At 45.1% G+C, this 16565-nt stretch overlaps 1 long non-coding RNA gene across 2 annotated transcripts; it reads right to left on the reverse strand.

The window, feature by feature from the left end:
* Window positions 1–14115: 14115 nt before the first annotated feature.
* LOC135398072 (uncharacterized) lies at window positions 14116–15973 on the reverse strand. 2 transcript variants are annotated; one of them, XR_010423982.1, is made up of 2 exons: window positions 15902–15973; window positions 14116–14612 (listed from the first exon to the last, which is right to left on the reverse strand). It is a non-coding gene; the product is annotated as an uncharacterized LOC135398072 (long non-coding RNA). The 2 variants fall into 2 exon arrangements; XR_010423981.1 differs by having other exon boundaries at window positions 15897–15971.
* Between the last annotated feature and the right edge of the window lie 592 nt (window positions 15974–16565).

The following is a 16565-nucleotide window of genomic DNA, read 5'->3' on the forward strand; positions in this document are numbered from 1 at the left end:
AGGGCTCGCGTACTGTCATGCGGCCAATCTTAACAGCCAATACGGTAGCAGAGTGAGTGTAATGGATTACATTGTCTGGCGGAGGAGGGAGAGTGACGTCTCTGTGCCCCTGCCATCCTATCTGCGGCGCAGTTTAATATTCTGAGAGCTGACGGACTACATTTCTTTTCCTTCTTAAGTTGAACACGACTATAGAGATTGACTTATGGGCCGGGCTTGGCCACTCACAGCATCTCCCACGCACCGGACCTAGGCCATTCTTCGCCAGCCTTTGCTAGCATTCCGTGCTGCATCCAAGAACTGAAAAATGAATGAAGGCTGAAAGGCTGAATGAATGAAGAATTTCGCGTCTCGCTAAATCACCTAGCTTTCGCTAGCTTCGGATGCTCAGCGAAGAGAAACGAACTGTGCATTTCACCGTCTAAGATATGCTGCATTTTCAATGGATTGCGCTCTCATAAACTATGCAGAACGGCTGATGATCATGATACTTCGCAATCCGGAGAAAACCTGGCTGGCAGAGTGTTTACAAAATGCCAAGTATCTCCTACCGGTCGTCCTAACCAGGAGCGGATCTAGAGGGGGGGGGGGGGTCTGGATGTCCTGACCCCTCCTCAATTTCAGTCTTCACATAGTGTTTAATTGGCCCTAGATCGCGCGCATAACATGCTGTCTATGGATGGAACCCCTCCTAAGAAAAATCCTTTATTCACCCCTGGTCCTATCGTCCTCCTGTCCTCTACTAAAAGCACAGACTGCAAAGGGTGGCTGGTAGCTATGCACATGCTGTTAAAGGGATTCTTCGGAACAAAATCGGTTGCAGGCTTCTTTTACGATTATTGACATGTTTCGGACGCAGTTACGGAATATCTCGGCTGGAAACGGCGCAGACGTCACAGAAATAATTTTTGAAATGTGGGGAGCGGCGGCTCTGAGCGGCCGCTGGAAGAACGTGTTGCAAGCAACACTGGGCGGCCGTCCTGCATCACTGGGCACTGGGTATGCGTCCGCTTGATCTGTGCTTGTGTGCATTCAACGCCTTGTAGTTTTCAACATTTTTTGTGCAACAATGAGTGATAATTGTCGCGACACACGCATACTTCTGCTACATCTACATACCCTGTGACGTCATTCGTGTGCAGGCGCTCTGGGAAAGGGAAGTTTTGGCTGCCTCCTCCTCCGACTGTGGTTCCGATTTAGATTAGCTGATATTTCCGCATAATACATCGCGTAGGAGGGAAACCATATCCATAGCCGGTATTTGGTGGCCAATATCCAAAAGCGGCATGCAATAATTTTTTTCAAAGATCGTTCCGACCAACAACAACATATATATTGTGATGATGAAGTGGGGAGGTTTTCCACTCTAGGTACCTAGGAGTGGAACGCTACCCCATAGCTAGGGGTCTAATATGAGTGGTGACAATGATGAGTGATGACGATGAGAGATGACGGGAATGATCGAAGTGGCGATGACGATGCTGGATGTGATCGTGATGGTGGGAATGTCCGAGGGCGCTGCTGGGGTCATAATGAGTCCTGTCGCCTCAAAGAAGTCAACCATGTGACGTAAGGCCGCCCTGGAGTCGGCCGCGGTGTCCCATGGGCCGAGGATGGTCGACAAGTTGAAGGGGCGGCAGCCAAGGGTGGCAAGCTGTGACTGCAGTGTACGCCTCTCGTTGACATAGGTCCGGCAGCGGAGGAGTATGTGCTCAACGTTGGCAAGTACGCCACACTCGTTGCACATAGGGCTAGCCTCACAGCCTAGCTGGTATTGATAGGACGGAGTGAAGGCCACATTCACACGTAGCCTGTGGATGAGTGACTTCAGAGGACGAGGAAGCTTTGCAGGCAGCCGGTATGACAGCGTTGGGTCTACATTTCCCAAAGAGGACATACCGTAGTTGGAATGTCGTGTTGCCACTGTAGGGTAGACCAGGAATCGGACAAATGCCTGAGGAGGGATCTTCCCAGACAACACGAAACTTTATTCGGACGTCCTAAAAATGTCCCAAAGTCCCAGGTCCCAGAAGTTGCGTTCCTGGGACGTGTCCCTTGTACAACGCAGCTCTACTTGTTGTTTTTCTTTGGTAAGGAAGCCCAAGAAATGTTAGTCGGAGTGCGAAGCAGCGCGAGCTCCTCTCACTCTCGCAAGTTGTTGAGAGAAAGAGGGAAAGAGCAGATGGTCTGATGGTAGTGAGGAGGCCGTGAGGCGTCCGCGCGACAACGGACAACGGATCCCTGATGCCATTTGGTTTGATTGAGTTTCCATCGCATTTCCGAGCAGAATACGAAGCACCGCTGCGGTCGACATCAATCTTCTCTGTGATGTTTACGTTTGTGGTAATACTTCCTGGTGTTTGCTCACGTTATGAGGACGAGTACAGACGTGTGTGTTGCTGAAACTGATCTTTGAAAGTGGCGGGAAGGCAAATTTCCGTTGGCATGTTCTCCATGTTGGCAGTGCGTGTGCCGGCCTATAGCTTGTGAGGTACAGGCGAGAGCAGGATGGCGAGTAAGGTATGTAGCCGATTCCTACATTCGAATTCCTTAAATGTGAAATGATGTACTGTTGTTTGATTAGCAATGATCTGGTCGCTCTACACAACATTGTTTGTCCGACTCGGCGCGTGTATGAGCTTGTGTGAGACGGCGCTTGGTTGATAGGACAAGATTCCTGGGATGTGCGACACATAAATTAGGAATGGATTTTGCAAATATTGAGTACGTTTTTGCTTTATTTCCAGGCTGCTTGACAGAAGGTCAGGGTGCTTCTTCAATGATGCCACCCTTGAAGTTCAGCAAGCGTTCAAGCAAGTTCAGCATGGTTGCACAGTGCAGGTTGCACCACGCACGACAAGTTACTGGGGGAGTGCAACACACAGTGAATCTGAAGGAGGACAGTGATGATTGTTGTATGCATCGGATATTTTTTCGTATTACTTTCTGATGGGGATTTAGTGATGCAATATTTATTGTGTGTGTTTACAGTAGTGATCTGTGATGAAGTAGGCCAATAGCAAGCTACGATGCTTGATGCAACCCCGGTTTTATACTCTAGTAAGTGCAGTGACGTTTCTGGGAGAGGGACGGTTGGGCTATCGCACCCCCCCAAAAAACAACAACATTAGTTTATGCATTGCATTTCCATTTCTCCCCTCCCCACTACGCGCTCCGACAAAGGGTCCACCCTCTCTCCTAGCCAATGGTCTGGATCCGCCACTGCCTTAGCTATTGAATTTGTCACTGTTATTATACATGTAAACTCGTTTGGGGAACTAATAAAGGACAAGCGTTGATTATGTCGGAACAAGTGAGCATTTTCTGTTGTTTGATGACCGTAATCTCTTCAACAAGGTTCCTCTCATTCAGCATCGATCAGCACATGTCCTAATCGATGCTGTTTGAAAGCCTCTACCATGTTGAACGCTGTAATAACAATAAGGCTAGCACCTCTGCAAAGCTGACGTGCTGTCCAGGGAAGCCCGCTTCGAGTGAATGCATAACGTCCCAATAAGGACTCCTAGAAGTCCAGTAGAAATCACAATGGACGTCCCTGTAACATTTAAGCGACATCCATCGGAGTTTCATAAAGACGTGTTTCGGACTTTTATTGAACCAAACTCGCACATCGCTCGGACGTCCTCAACATCCGCAGAGGGACGTCCCAAAGACATTCCTCGGATCATTTTGTGTTATCTGGGTTCTGTCTCCTCTCGGGAGTATAATGGGCGTAGAAGGTCGTTGTTGGTGTGCAGCGGCAGCGGCAGCGTCGGCCTCGTGGTTCCCAGTTATTCCGCAATGCCCTGGAACCCACTGAAAGGCAACGTAGTGGGAGCGATCTTGTAGGGACTTCAGGGCGCACAGAATCTCTATCACCACTGAGGCAAGGGAACCGCGGATGCCCATGTTTTTAATGCACAGGAGAGCTGCTTTGGAGTCTGTGTAAATCACCCAGTGCCGCGGTTCACAGTCTTCCGCATATGTCAAGAATAACAAGATAGCATAAAGTTCAGCGGATGTCGATGAGGTACGGTGAGATAGACGACACCCACGTGTAACAGACTCTGGTGGAATGGCAAAGGCTGAAGATGGAGTGTCCCTGGTCGACGATCCATCCGTGTATACAGCAGTACTGTTGCGGTATTGAGCCTCGATGAAGTCAAGGGTAAGTTGCCTAAGAATAAAATCATGATAGCTGTTTTCGTTGTTCTTGAGGCCGGGGATGGAGACAGTGACAGGCGGCGATGGCAACGTCCATGGAGGCACTTTGGGTGCCGTCTGGTCGACTATGAATTTGGGGATATGAGGTCTAAATGATGTCACAGCAGCATGAACCGTCGCGTTCCGTCTAGCGTGAAGCTTGCGAATCAGAGTGTGACGGTTATAATGCGCACGTAGACGCAGATAGTGGCGTGCAGTTTCTCGAGTACGGAGAACCTCAATGGGGATGTCCCTGGCCTCAGCCATTACTGGACGGGTTTCAGCGCCTCGCGGGACCCGGAGACATACCCGAAGACTGCGCGTTAGCATGGCTTGAATCCTTTGAATCAGTGTCTGAGGAAGTCCGTGCAGGACGGGAAGGCTGTACGTCACTGAGCCACGAACCAGGGCATTGTGCAGCATGAGGAGATCCTTCTCGTCTCGCCCCCATCTCATACCTGCGAAGTGACGAATCACGTTGACCCAGCGTTGGACTTTCTGTTCAATGACGTTTATGTGGCGCTTCCACGACAAATTCCATGATTGAGTCACGCCGAGGAACTTGGGATGTGTCACCTGCTCCAGTGGGCTTCCACCAATATACAGGCGATATCTATGCATGTCTTTGCGCGTGAAGGCTAGAACTGCGCTTTTCTCTTCGGATATCTCCATTCCTGCCTGGAGTAAGTTGAGGCGAATGGCATCTAACGTGCGCTGAAGACGCTGACGGGGTGCTGGGGGGGAAGTGCCTGTAGTCCAAACACAGATGTCATCGGCATACAGGGACAAGTTGACTTTCCGCTGAATGCAGGTTCCAATGCCCGCCATAACGGCATTAAAGAGGAGCGGACTTAGGACGCTTCCTTGTGGTACCCCCTGAGAGATGGGGAATTGCTCTGTGTCGCCTTGTCTTGTCCGGACGAAAATACCTCGTTGACTGAGGAAATCGGCTAACCAAAGCAACGTTGTACGTGGGAGCGCAGCGCTGTATAGAGCATGTAAGATTGATGGATGGCTAATGGTGTCGTATGCTCTCTTAACATCAAGAAATACCGCCGCCGAGATCTTCCTGCCTCGTCGTGCCTCCTCCACCGACGTCACCAAGTCGAGGACAGAGTCTATCGAACTGCGGTGCCGTCGAAACCCAGCTTGCTCTTGAGAGAAGAAGGCACGGCTTTCGAGCCACCACTCAGTTCTACGCAAGACCATTCTTTCCATAACTTTCCCCAAGCAGCTGGTCAGAGTTACCGGGCGAAATGATGCCAATTGGGATGGGTGTTTTCCTGATTTTAGCAACGGTACCACTTGGCCGACTTTCCACTGCCTAGGAACCTGTCCATGCCTCCACGAGTGATTGCAGATGTTCAGCAGGGCCTGAAGGGAAGTAGGGTCAAGGTTTCGAATCACTCCGATCGTTCCGAAGTCTCCCTTTAAAGACCGCGTTTCTTGTGCTTTGCCGTTGCATGTACAGTATAACGACATCGCGTAAGAGGGAAACCATACCATAGCCGGTATTTGGGGGTCAATATCTAAAAGCGCCTTGCAATATTTTTTTTTCAAAGGTCGTTCCGAAGTCTCCCTTTAAAGACCGTGTTTCTCGTGCTTTGCCGTTGCGTGTACAGCATAACTACATCGCGTAAGAGGGAAACCATATCCATCGCCGGTATTTGGTGGCAAATATCCAAAAGCGCCACGCAATAATTTTTTTTCAAAGATCGTTCCGAAGTCTTCCTATAAAGAGCATGTTTCTCGTGCTTTGCCGTTGCATGTACAGCATAACGACATCACGTAAGAGGGAAACCATATCCATTGCCGGTATTTGGTGGCCAATATCCAAAAGCGCCATGCAATAATTTTTTTCAAAGATCGTTCCGAAGTCTCCCTTTAAAGACAGTGTTTCTCGTGCTTTGCCGTTGCATGTACAGTATAACGACATCACGTAAGAGGGAAACCATATCCATAGCCGGTATTTGGTGGCCAATATCCAAAAGCGTCATGCAATAATTTTTTTCAAAGATCGTTCCGAAGTCTCCCTTTAAAGACCGTGTTTCTCGTGCTTTGCCGTTGCATGTACAGTATAACGACATCGCGTAAGAGGGAAACCATATCATAGCCGGTATTTGGGGGTCAATATCTAAAAGCGGCATGCTATAACTTTTTCAAAGATCGTTCCGAAGTCTCCCTTTAAAGACCGTGTTTCTCGCGCTTTGCCGTTGCATGTACAGTATAACGACATCGCGTAAGAGGGAAACCATATCATAGCCGGTATTTGGGGGTCAATATCTAAAAGCGGCATGCAATAACTTTTTCAAAGATCGTTCCGAAGTCTCCCTTTAAAGACCGTGTTTCTCGCGCTTTGCCGTTGCATGTACAGTATAACGACATCGCGTAAGAGGGAAACCATATCATAGCCGGTATTTGGGGGTCAATATCTAAAAGCGGCATGCAATAACTTTTTCAAAGATCGTTCCGAAGTCTCCCTTTAAAGACCGTGTTTCTCGCGCTTTGCCGTTGCATGTACAGTATAACGACATCGCGTAAGAGGGAAACCATATCATAGCCGGTATTTGGGGGTCAATATCTAAAAGCGGCATGCAATAACTTTTTCAAAGATCGTTCCGAAGTCTCCCTTTAAAGACCGTGTTTCTCGCGCTTTGCCGTTGCATGTACAGTATAACGACATCGCGTAAGAGGGAAACCATATCATAGCCGGTATTTGGGGGTCAATATCTAAAAGCGGCATGCAATAACTTTTTCAAAGATCGTTCCGAAGTCTCCCTTTAAAGAGCATGTTTCTCGCGCTTTGCCGTTGCATGTACAGCATAACGACATCACGTAAGAGGGAAACCATATCCATTGCCGGTATTTGGTGGCCAATATCCAAAAGCGCCATGCAATAATTTTTTTCAAAGATCGTTCCGAAGTCTCCCTTTAAAGACAGTGTTTCTCGTGCTTTGCCGTTGCATGTACAGTATAACGACATCACGTAAGAGGGAAACCATATCCATAGCCGGTATTTGGTGGCCAATATCCAAAAGCGTCATGCAATAATTTTTTTCAAAGATCGTTCCGAAGTCTCCCTTTAAAGACCGTGTTTCTCGTGCTTTGCCGTTGCATGTACAGTATAACGACATCGCGTAAGAGGGAAACCATATCATAGCCGGTATTTGGGGGTCAATATCTAAAAGCGGCATGCAATAACTTTTTCAAAGATCGTTCCGAAGTCTCCCTTTAAAGACCGTGTTTCTCGCGCTTTGCCGTTGCATGTACAGTATAACGACATCGCGTAAGAGGGAAACCATATCATAGCCGGTATTTGGGGGTCAATATCTAAAAGCGGCATGCAATAACTTTTTCAAAGATCGTTCCGAAGTCTCCCTTTAAAGACCGTGTTTCTCGCGCTTTGCCGTTGCATGTACAGTATAACGACATCGCGTAAGAGGGAAACCATATCATAGCCGGTATTTGGGGGTCAATATCTAAAAGCGGCATGCAATAACTTTTTCAAAGATCGTTCCGAAGTCTCCCTTTAAAGACCGTGTTTCTCGCGCTTTGCCGTTGCAAGTACAGTATAACGACATCGCGTAAGAGGGAAACCATATCATAGCCGGTATTTGGGGGTCAATATCTAAAAGCGGCAAGCAATAACTTTTTCAAAGATCGTTCCGAAGTCTCCCTTTAAAGACCGTGTTTCTCGCGCTTTGCCGTTGCATGTACAGTATAACGACATCGCGTAAGAGGGAAACCATATCATAGCCGGTATTTGGGGGTCAATATCTAAAAGCGGCATGCAATAACTTTTTCAAAGATCGTTCCGAAGTCTCCCTTTAAAGACCGTGTTTCTCGCGCTTTGCCGTTGCATGTACAGTATAACGACATCGCGTAAGAGGGAAACCATATCATAGCCGGTATTTGGGGGTCAATATCTAAAAGCGGCATGCAATAACTTTTTCAAAGATCGTTCCGAAGTCTCCCTTTAAAGACCGTGTTTCTCGCGCTTTGCCGTTGCATGTACAGTATAACGACATCGCGTAAGAGGGAAACCATATCATAGCCGGTATTTGGGGGTCAATATCTAAAAGCGGCATGCAATAACTTTTTCAAAGATCGTTCCGAAGTCTCCCTTTAAAGACCGTGTTTCTCGCGCTTTGCCGTTGCACGTACAGCATAACGACATCACGTAAGAGGGAAACCATATCCATAGCCGGTATTTGGTGGCCAATATCCAAAAGCGCCATGCAATAATTTTTTTCAAAGATCGTTCCGAAGTCTCCCTTTAAAGACCGTGTTTCTCGTGCTTTGAAGTGGCATGTACAGCATAACGACATCACGTAAGAGGGAAACCATATCATAGCCGGTATTTGGTGGCCAATATCCAAAAGCGCCATGCAATAATTTTTTTCAAAGATCGTTCCGAAGTCTTCCTTTAAAGAGCGTGTTTCTCGTGCTTTGCCGTTGCATGTACAGCATAACGACATCACGTAAGAGGGAAACTATATCCATAGCCGGTATTTGGTGGCCAATATCCAAAAGCGCCATGCAATAATTTTTTTCAAAGATCGTTCCGAAGTCTCCCTTTAAAGACCGTGTTTCTCGTGCTTTGAAGTGGCATGTACAGCATAACGACATCACGTAAGAGGGAAACCATATCCATAGCCGGTATTTGGTGGCCAATATCCAAAAGCGCCATGCAATAATTTTTTTCAAAGATCGTTCCGAAGTCTTCCTTTAAAGAGCGTGTTTCTCGTGCTTTGCCGTTGCATGTACAGCATAACGACATCACGTAAGAGGGAAACTATATCCATAGCCGGTATTTGGTAGCCAATATCCAAAAGCGCCATGCAATAATTTTTTTCAAAGATCGTTCCGAAGTCTCCCTTTAAAGACCGTGTTTCTCGTGCTTTGAAGTGGCATGTACAGCATAACGACATCACGTAAGAGGGAAACCATATCCATAGCCGGTATTTGGTGGCCAATATCCAAAAGCGCCATGCAATAATTTTTTTCAAAGATCGTTCCGAAGTCTTCCTTTAAAGAGCGTGTTTCTCGTGCTTTGCCGTTGCATGTACAGCATAACGACATCACGTAAGAGGGAAACTATATCCATAGCCGGTATTTGGAGGCCAATATCTAAAAGCGCCATGCAATAATTTTTTTCAAAGATCGTTCCCAAGTCTCCCTTTAAAGACAGTGTTTCTCGTGCTTTGCCGTTGCATGTACAGCATAACGACATCACGTAAGAGGGAAACCATATCCATAGCCGGTATTTGGTGGCCAATATCCAAAAGCGCCATGCAATAATTTTTTTCAAAGATCGTTCCGAAGTCTCCCTTTAAAGACCGTGTTTCTCGTGCTTTGCCGTTGCATGTACAGCATAACGACATCACGTAAGAGGGAAACCATATCCATAGCCGGTATTTGGTGGCCAATATCCAAAAGCGGCATGCAATAATTTTTTTCAAAGATCGTTCCGAGGTCTCCCTTTAAAGACCGCGTTTCTCGTGCTTTGCCGTTGCATGTACAGCATAACGACTTCCTAGTCGACTTCTTGTCACGAACAACACTGTCGGTATTGCGGAGCTGCAACTTGCGGAGCGACTCGAAATGTCAACAAGTGTGTCGCAGGCAGCACGTTCGCACAAGTAATGCCATGATGTACTTCCCAACAGTGTGTCACACTGCGAACGGGAACGAAATGAAAGAACATCCACATGAAGCGGAATGGAACCGAACCGATGTTGCTGACATTGTCCTGTAACTGAACCAGGCACTGGACATCGCTGACCCATTGTGGACCGAGACAACATAGCCTTCTCAATCCACGCAGTTTCATCCGAGAAGTTCTTACGGTGTCTGGGTTACGAGATTAGGGGATGCGGAACATGTTCTTCGCGAAAATGCCCCAAGTACGATGAACGTCGTCGCTGCCTGCCTGAGTAATGTTATTAGCTTTACAGGTCCTGTCTAGAATTAGAGAATTAATTTAAAATTTACTATGCACTTATTTATTCGCATTTAAATTAATGCGCCGGAAGTCTACGGAGTAACTCACCGAATGTGTCCTCCAACCGCTTTTAATAAAACAAAAATGACCTCTAAGGACAATATTGATGGTTCAGCCAGGAGAGTCGATCACATTTGCATTCCCTCTGTTCTCAGTAATGCATATCTTTGCACTACGAAAGTGTAAGGTAAGCTTATTCGTTCCTCGGTTAATTTACGGATCGAGCGATCCCCATACAGTTCACTAGGCCCGCTTTGCTTATTCATACTCTATATTAGAAGAGACGACATATAACCGTATCTATAGGGTTCCACGTTTTCGCAATTTATTCCTGGGTAGATTCGGCGTGTGTTTTTCGGCATTTATATGTTTTGTCAAATTCGGATATCTGAGGCATTTTAAAACATTTGATGAAAACAACGATAGATACCGAAAAATCGGCAGCTATAATCACTTGGGAGAAGGACTATGGAGGGAGAGCAGCTTGGTTAGGAGGACATTGAAAACGCAAACATTTTCCTCCAACATTTTCTTTTGTTGGAGGGCTCCACGTGTACTTAAATCCTCTTGACCCACTGATCGCAGTGTTACAGAGGTAGGTTTTTCCCTGAAGTAGAGGCTAGCAGCTCCGCAGGGCAGTATTTCCTGCATTCGACCTGGAAACGAGATGAAGGAAAAACGCAAATGTGATGCCCCGGAACAAGAAAAGTGCAATCGGGTACCGGCATTTTCGTCATGTGGCGCCATATACAAGAGCTTATTCGGAAGTTTTCGGAATATGCCGAATTTCTAGAAAAATATTCGGCGGGTGTTTTTCGGCATTTGTCGGCAAATGCCGATAACGCGGAACCCTACGTATAACTAGGGAGTGACTTTTTCGGGTTAAACCCGATTCCGCCCGGTTATTCTCCCCCGAACTGACCTCCGACCAATTCGGGTTAAACCCGATTTCTCCCCGAATTCCACTCACTATGAAATCCTCAAGTGACGTTTCCACTGAAGACGAACAAAGGTCGCCACGTGTAACACATGTAAGAATGGGTCACTTACGTTCCCAGCAATACACCCATGTGTGTTAACACTGTCTATGTCTTCGGGGATTACCGCTGCAAGGTCAGGATCCCGCAAAAACAACAAAAAACAACAACAAAAAAGAGAGATTAGGAAATGACTTAATAGACAAGAGGATAAACAAAAATACCCGATAACACCCGAAGGCACAATTATCACCCGATTTATCCCCGAATTACAGATTTAAAAAATAGCGCCCGATTTTTACCCCCCGAATCTGAGAAAGGCATTTAACCCGAAAAAGTCACTCCCTAGTCCCTACGTATAACCCGTCTGCAGGACTGCATGTGACCGTTGTTATATTGTCTCTTTTCTTCTTTCTTTGTCTCTTTCCTTCTTTTCCGTTTTTTTCCTGCTTTTTCGTTTCTTTCCCTTTTTTGTGCGGAATAGCAAGCTGTCTCTTTGCCTGGCTAACCTTACCTTTTTCTTAATAAATATATCCCCCCCTCCCCTCGTCTGCAGGAATGTTATCCATGCTGCTCTCATAACTTTCTGTTTATTTTTTTACAAAAGATCTGTAACGAATAAAAAGAGAACCCTGCATAAAAAGGAAAGGTCCTTGGGTGCTTGCTCCGTAATATTCCTTCCCCTAATTCCTATACTCTTGCGCGGACAGAATCAGGCCGTACGGTTTCGCGATAAACGTTGTTGGTGTAGGAAACACGTATTGATCTCCCGCCTCTTACAATCACCTAATCTCTCCCATTCTTTTGCCTATTTTGTCCTTTCTCTGTTTCTCTATATATCGGTGTCTTGATCTCCTCATTAATTTTCTTTGTCTACGTTTCTCTGTGAAAGCTTCTTTTCAAGGTTTCGGTTTGCTGTGGCTGATTACTTTCCCCTGACTCCGAGTAACATGACACAGCTTCGGAACTAGCATCCCCATTTCGCCGTTCTCTATCTAATCGTTGAGAATTCGTGCCCATTTCCAGCCTCCCGTCACGTACTTCTACTCCACAGAAGCAAAAAAGAAACATGAAAACGTGTAACAAAATGACAACGGACACTGCCCCGCACTTAGCTGTCCGTCGTAATATATGCTGCCTTATTTTAGTGCGGCAAACATAATGGCTCACTTGTGCGACGGGTTGGCTCATAAGGAAGCTCACTGTCATGTGCGGGTACATAAAATAGTGCTGTTTCCTGCCGAGTGACAGTTTTTCTTTGCGCGGACCTTTATTGCTCACTTAAAAGAGGGCCGCACTCGACTCGCGCGGTTTCTATCCAACGTAATGTAATGTTTCTGTCTCTGATCGCAGAATATTCCTTCCACAGTGCCAGAGACCGTGTATTTACAGGAGCGACATTCCCCAGAATGCTCCAGCAGAAGACGCGCAAAACGTCATAGCTTTCTGTTGCCACGTCAGCGCGAGTGCTCAACGTCATGTGTTTTCGTGCTGCGCCTCATCAACAAGATATTCCGTAGCAGACGACAGGGCCGCCGGTGTCGTCTGCTATATGCGCAATTCTGATATGTGCTGCTGTACCTGCTGTGTCTGTGCGTCACTCCCGATATTCCGGTGCCGTGCGAATGCTCAACGTAAAAAGCTGCGGAACTTCCATCCCGCGACTAGTTTTTGCTTTTTCTTCCACTATAATATTCCGTGTGAATACACACATGGAGGTCCGTCAGCAAGATTTGAGTTGTCCCCGTGGCTTAAAGGAGAAAATTTCTCAGAGTGAAAGGGGGGGGGGGTATGGTTAATAGAAACGAGAAGAGGAAAGGTTAGCCAGGCTCATGCTGGCTTGCTACTAAAAAATAAAAATGAAAAGAGTAAAAGCGTGAAAGTTGCTGTACATTGACATCAAGAACGGATTTCATCGGTTGTGTCGTTAGTGATTTGTGAGCGAAGGAAACCGCAATTTATGCTTTCCCTCTTCCTCTTCTTCTCAAGAAGAGCGACGATGCGGAGCGTGCTCTCATTGGTCTCCCCAAACGACTTGTCCAATCATCATCGCGGTTATATTTTAGTACGATTTTTTTTTGTGACACCCGATCAAATGCTTTGGACAAGTCTAAACCATTACGTCTGTTCTACCACGAGAATTTAAAACCCTTGAAAAGTCATGAGTCGTTTCAATTAGCTGCGTTACTGTGGACACTCCGGCCCGAAACCCATGCTGGAAAGGTGTGAAAAAGTAGTTGTCTTCAACACACACACTCACACACACACACACCCATAAAGATACGATGATGAGATGGGACTGATGCGGCCCAGCAGGCTGGGCGCTGCCCCTGTGCCATTTGTAGATAGTGAAAGATGATGATGAGGGTGAGGATTCAGGTGATCTAAGCATGGTGGAGAGGCCTGTTGATGACAGGAAATCCCAAAGGCGACGGAGACCTTGGTGCATATGAGCGCTACTGACCATGGGTCCAGCCCCTTGCCTATGGTAAAGGGGCTGGGATAAACTGGGCTAAATGCAACATTCAGCCGCATACGGTGAAGAAGAGATGCGTAGTGTCGCGGATGGCGATGAGGAAGTGACACAGAGAGAGACGGATCCACTGCGTGGAGCAGAGAGTAGGGTGTCATATCATGCAGCTACTGTGATCTCGTCTTGTCTCCAGAGAGAGCACGGACAAGGGCCCGACGGTCACCTTTGGGCAAGATGACAGAGCGGACTGAAGGTATTTGATGACCCCGTACGGCAGTCCGACAAGCCTCTTCAGTAGTACTATTAGGTGTCGCATTAAAAACATGTCCAGTTAGCAACATGGACCCCTGACCCCTGTGCCGTTGACCCCTGGGTCCTTCGCGTATTTTGTCCCGCTTATCGGGGGGGGGGCGCTTATAACATGCATATACATGCAAAGAGGAGTCATACACAAAAAGTACAAGTGAAAATATATTTATTAAAGCCAATAGTGCGGGGAATTGTGTTAATTGTAATGCCAATAGTGTTGCCAATTGTGATGCCAATCAGGTGAAGGAGAAAAACCCAGCCGAAAAACCTTCACCACCTGAAACAGAAGAAGCAAAACGCACGACAGTACATGTAAATAATATACATAATTTATTCACTATTGATATATCCACTCCTCAGATTCTGAAAGAAAACATAAAATCAACATTCAACACATTGCTTACCAATTGTTCACTTACGGAGCCTCGTATCAACGACATGAAAGATGACTTATTATTATATGAAACTACATTCGCATTCAGTAATACATACAATACTGTGGCCACACTGGATAATCTGAAAAAGACACATTTTAATATCCACAATCATACTTCCATTATAGCAACAATAATCTGAAAGAGAATCTCATTTAATAACATATTCCACTTTCAATAATACATACAATACTGAGGCCACATTGGATAATCTGAAAAAGATACATTTTAACGTGAGCACCATCATTGCCACAGTGGAGCTTTAATTACAAGTTCTGATAGATATAAGTAATTTCGCAAGTGAATAGCGCAGACATAAGGAAATAATTCGAATCAACACGATCAACAAATAGCATTAATATAGAACCAAACCGACATATCTTCTAACATGTAGGGAAATAATAGCTAAACTATACCATATCAAAACGATAAACGGACACCACATTTAATCAAAGAAGATATTCTTAATCAACATGATTACAATCAAAATTACAAGTTGTATTATAAAAAGTCTAATATTCCTATACGTGACCACCATCATTGCAATAGCAGGATTTTAATTACAAGAGCCGATAGATGTATGTAATTAATTGTGAACAGTAGAGACCCTGGAAGACCATGGGACACGAACGACAAGAACGACACGAACACGAGAGGAAATAAAATCTATAACACTACATTTAATCAAAGAAGATATTCTTAATCAAAACAACAGAGGAGAATACTCTATCATTTTAACTACAGTATCATAAAATAATCCTCGTGACTAATCGAACACTATACAATTTTCATTCTAAGAGACACTACAAACCTTACTTTATTTTATGAATCCAACACAGAAAATAGATTTGTTAAAAATGAACTTCACCGCATAGCACGCTCCTAGCCAACAACCAGCTCTAATGATATCTGCCCTGATTTGTTGAAGACGGGAGGCGTACGCCTGTTTTGTGACAGTTATGAACATTTCGAGCGCAATAGGGAATCTAAGTTTCATATGTTTTGTTCCAACATTACACAACTTTTAATTAATCAAATTTCTTATTAAGTGAATAGCGTAGACGTAAGGAAATAATGAGAAACAACACAATCAACAGCTAGCATTAATTGAGAGGCAAACCTGTGCACTATCCAACACGTAGGGAATGTAAACATTATCATATCAAAACAAGAAACATTACAAATTTAATACTGTGACAAGCACGGACTTAACGCTGAATAACAGAGAAACACTCTAAACGGTGCATCTGCTAACATGTAAACATCAGATACATGCAGGAAAATAATAGCGAAACAATCTATCAAAGCGAGAAACATTACAAATTTAATACTGTGACTAGCACAGGCATAATGCTGAAGAACTGAGGAACACTCTAAGCGGCGTCACGTAGACAACAATGAGGAAAATAATCTATCATTGAACCATCAAAAAATCATCTTAGTGACTTAATCTAATCGAACACTATACAATTTTCATTCTAACGAACGCTACAAACCTTACATTGATGGAGGCACCCAACACACAGGCACCGTACAATTTGAGACGATCTCGGTTTTCCTTCAAAGCCCGGAGACATTATATCTCTATCTATACGACCAAAACGAAGCAACTGCGCATGCTATATCACTCAGAGGGTTGAGGCTATATTCCTTTTCCTTCTTCCAGCAAACAGGACGCTCTCAAGGTCAGATAAGATAGTACAAAGGCGATATATTTTATTGTACATCGCAAATAGATGTCGGCATTATTCGCGGGGATCACTATCTTTTCACATTCTTTCCTTGAAACAGAAGTCTTTATTCAAAGTGGAGTACAAGTCGGTTAAGTTTGTATAGAGACGATATTTTTATTGAACATGTAGAGAAAGTCGAAATTATTCAATGACAGAAACAATACTCAATCAAAAACGAGAAACGAATTTAATTTCATCACTTTTTTTTGTAATATCTTGCAACAGAAAGTTCTATATAGATGAACCACATAGAAACATCATATGTGAAACGCAACTCGGAAATATGAGGCATTCCCAACTCAGAGATTATTTTTACTAATGTCAATCGAGTGAACAATTGAAACAAATACAAGACAATAATTATTTCAGGTGGTAACTTCCCAACTCATAGAATATCAATCGAGTGAATACCTGAAACGAAGTCAAAACAAT

Source organism: Ornithodoros turicata, chromosome 6 (genome assembly GCF_037126465.1).
Source record: "Ornithodoros turicata isolate Travis chromosome 6, ASM3712646v1, whole genome shotgun sequence".
Lineage (NCBI taxonomy): Eukaryota > Metazoa > Arthropoda > Arachnida > Ixodida > Argasidae > Ornithodoros > Ornithodoros turicata.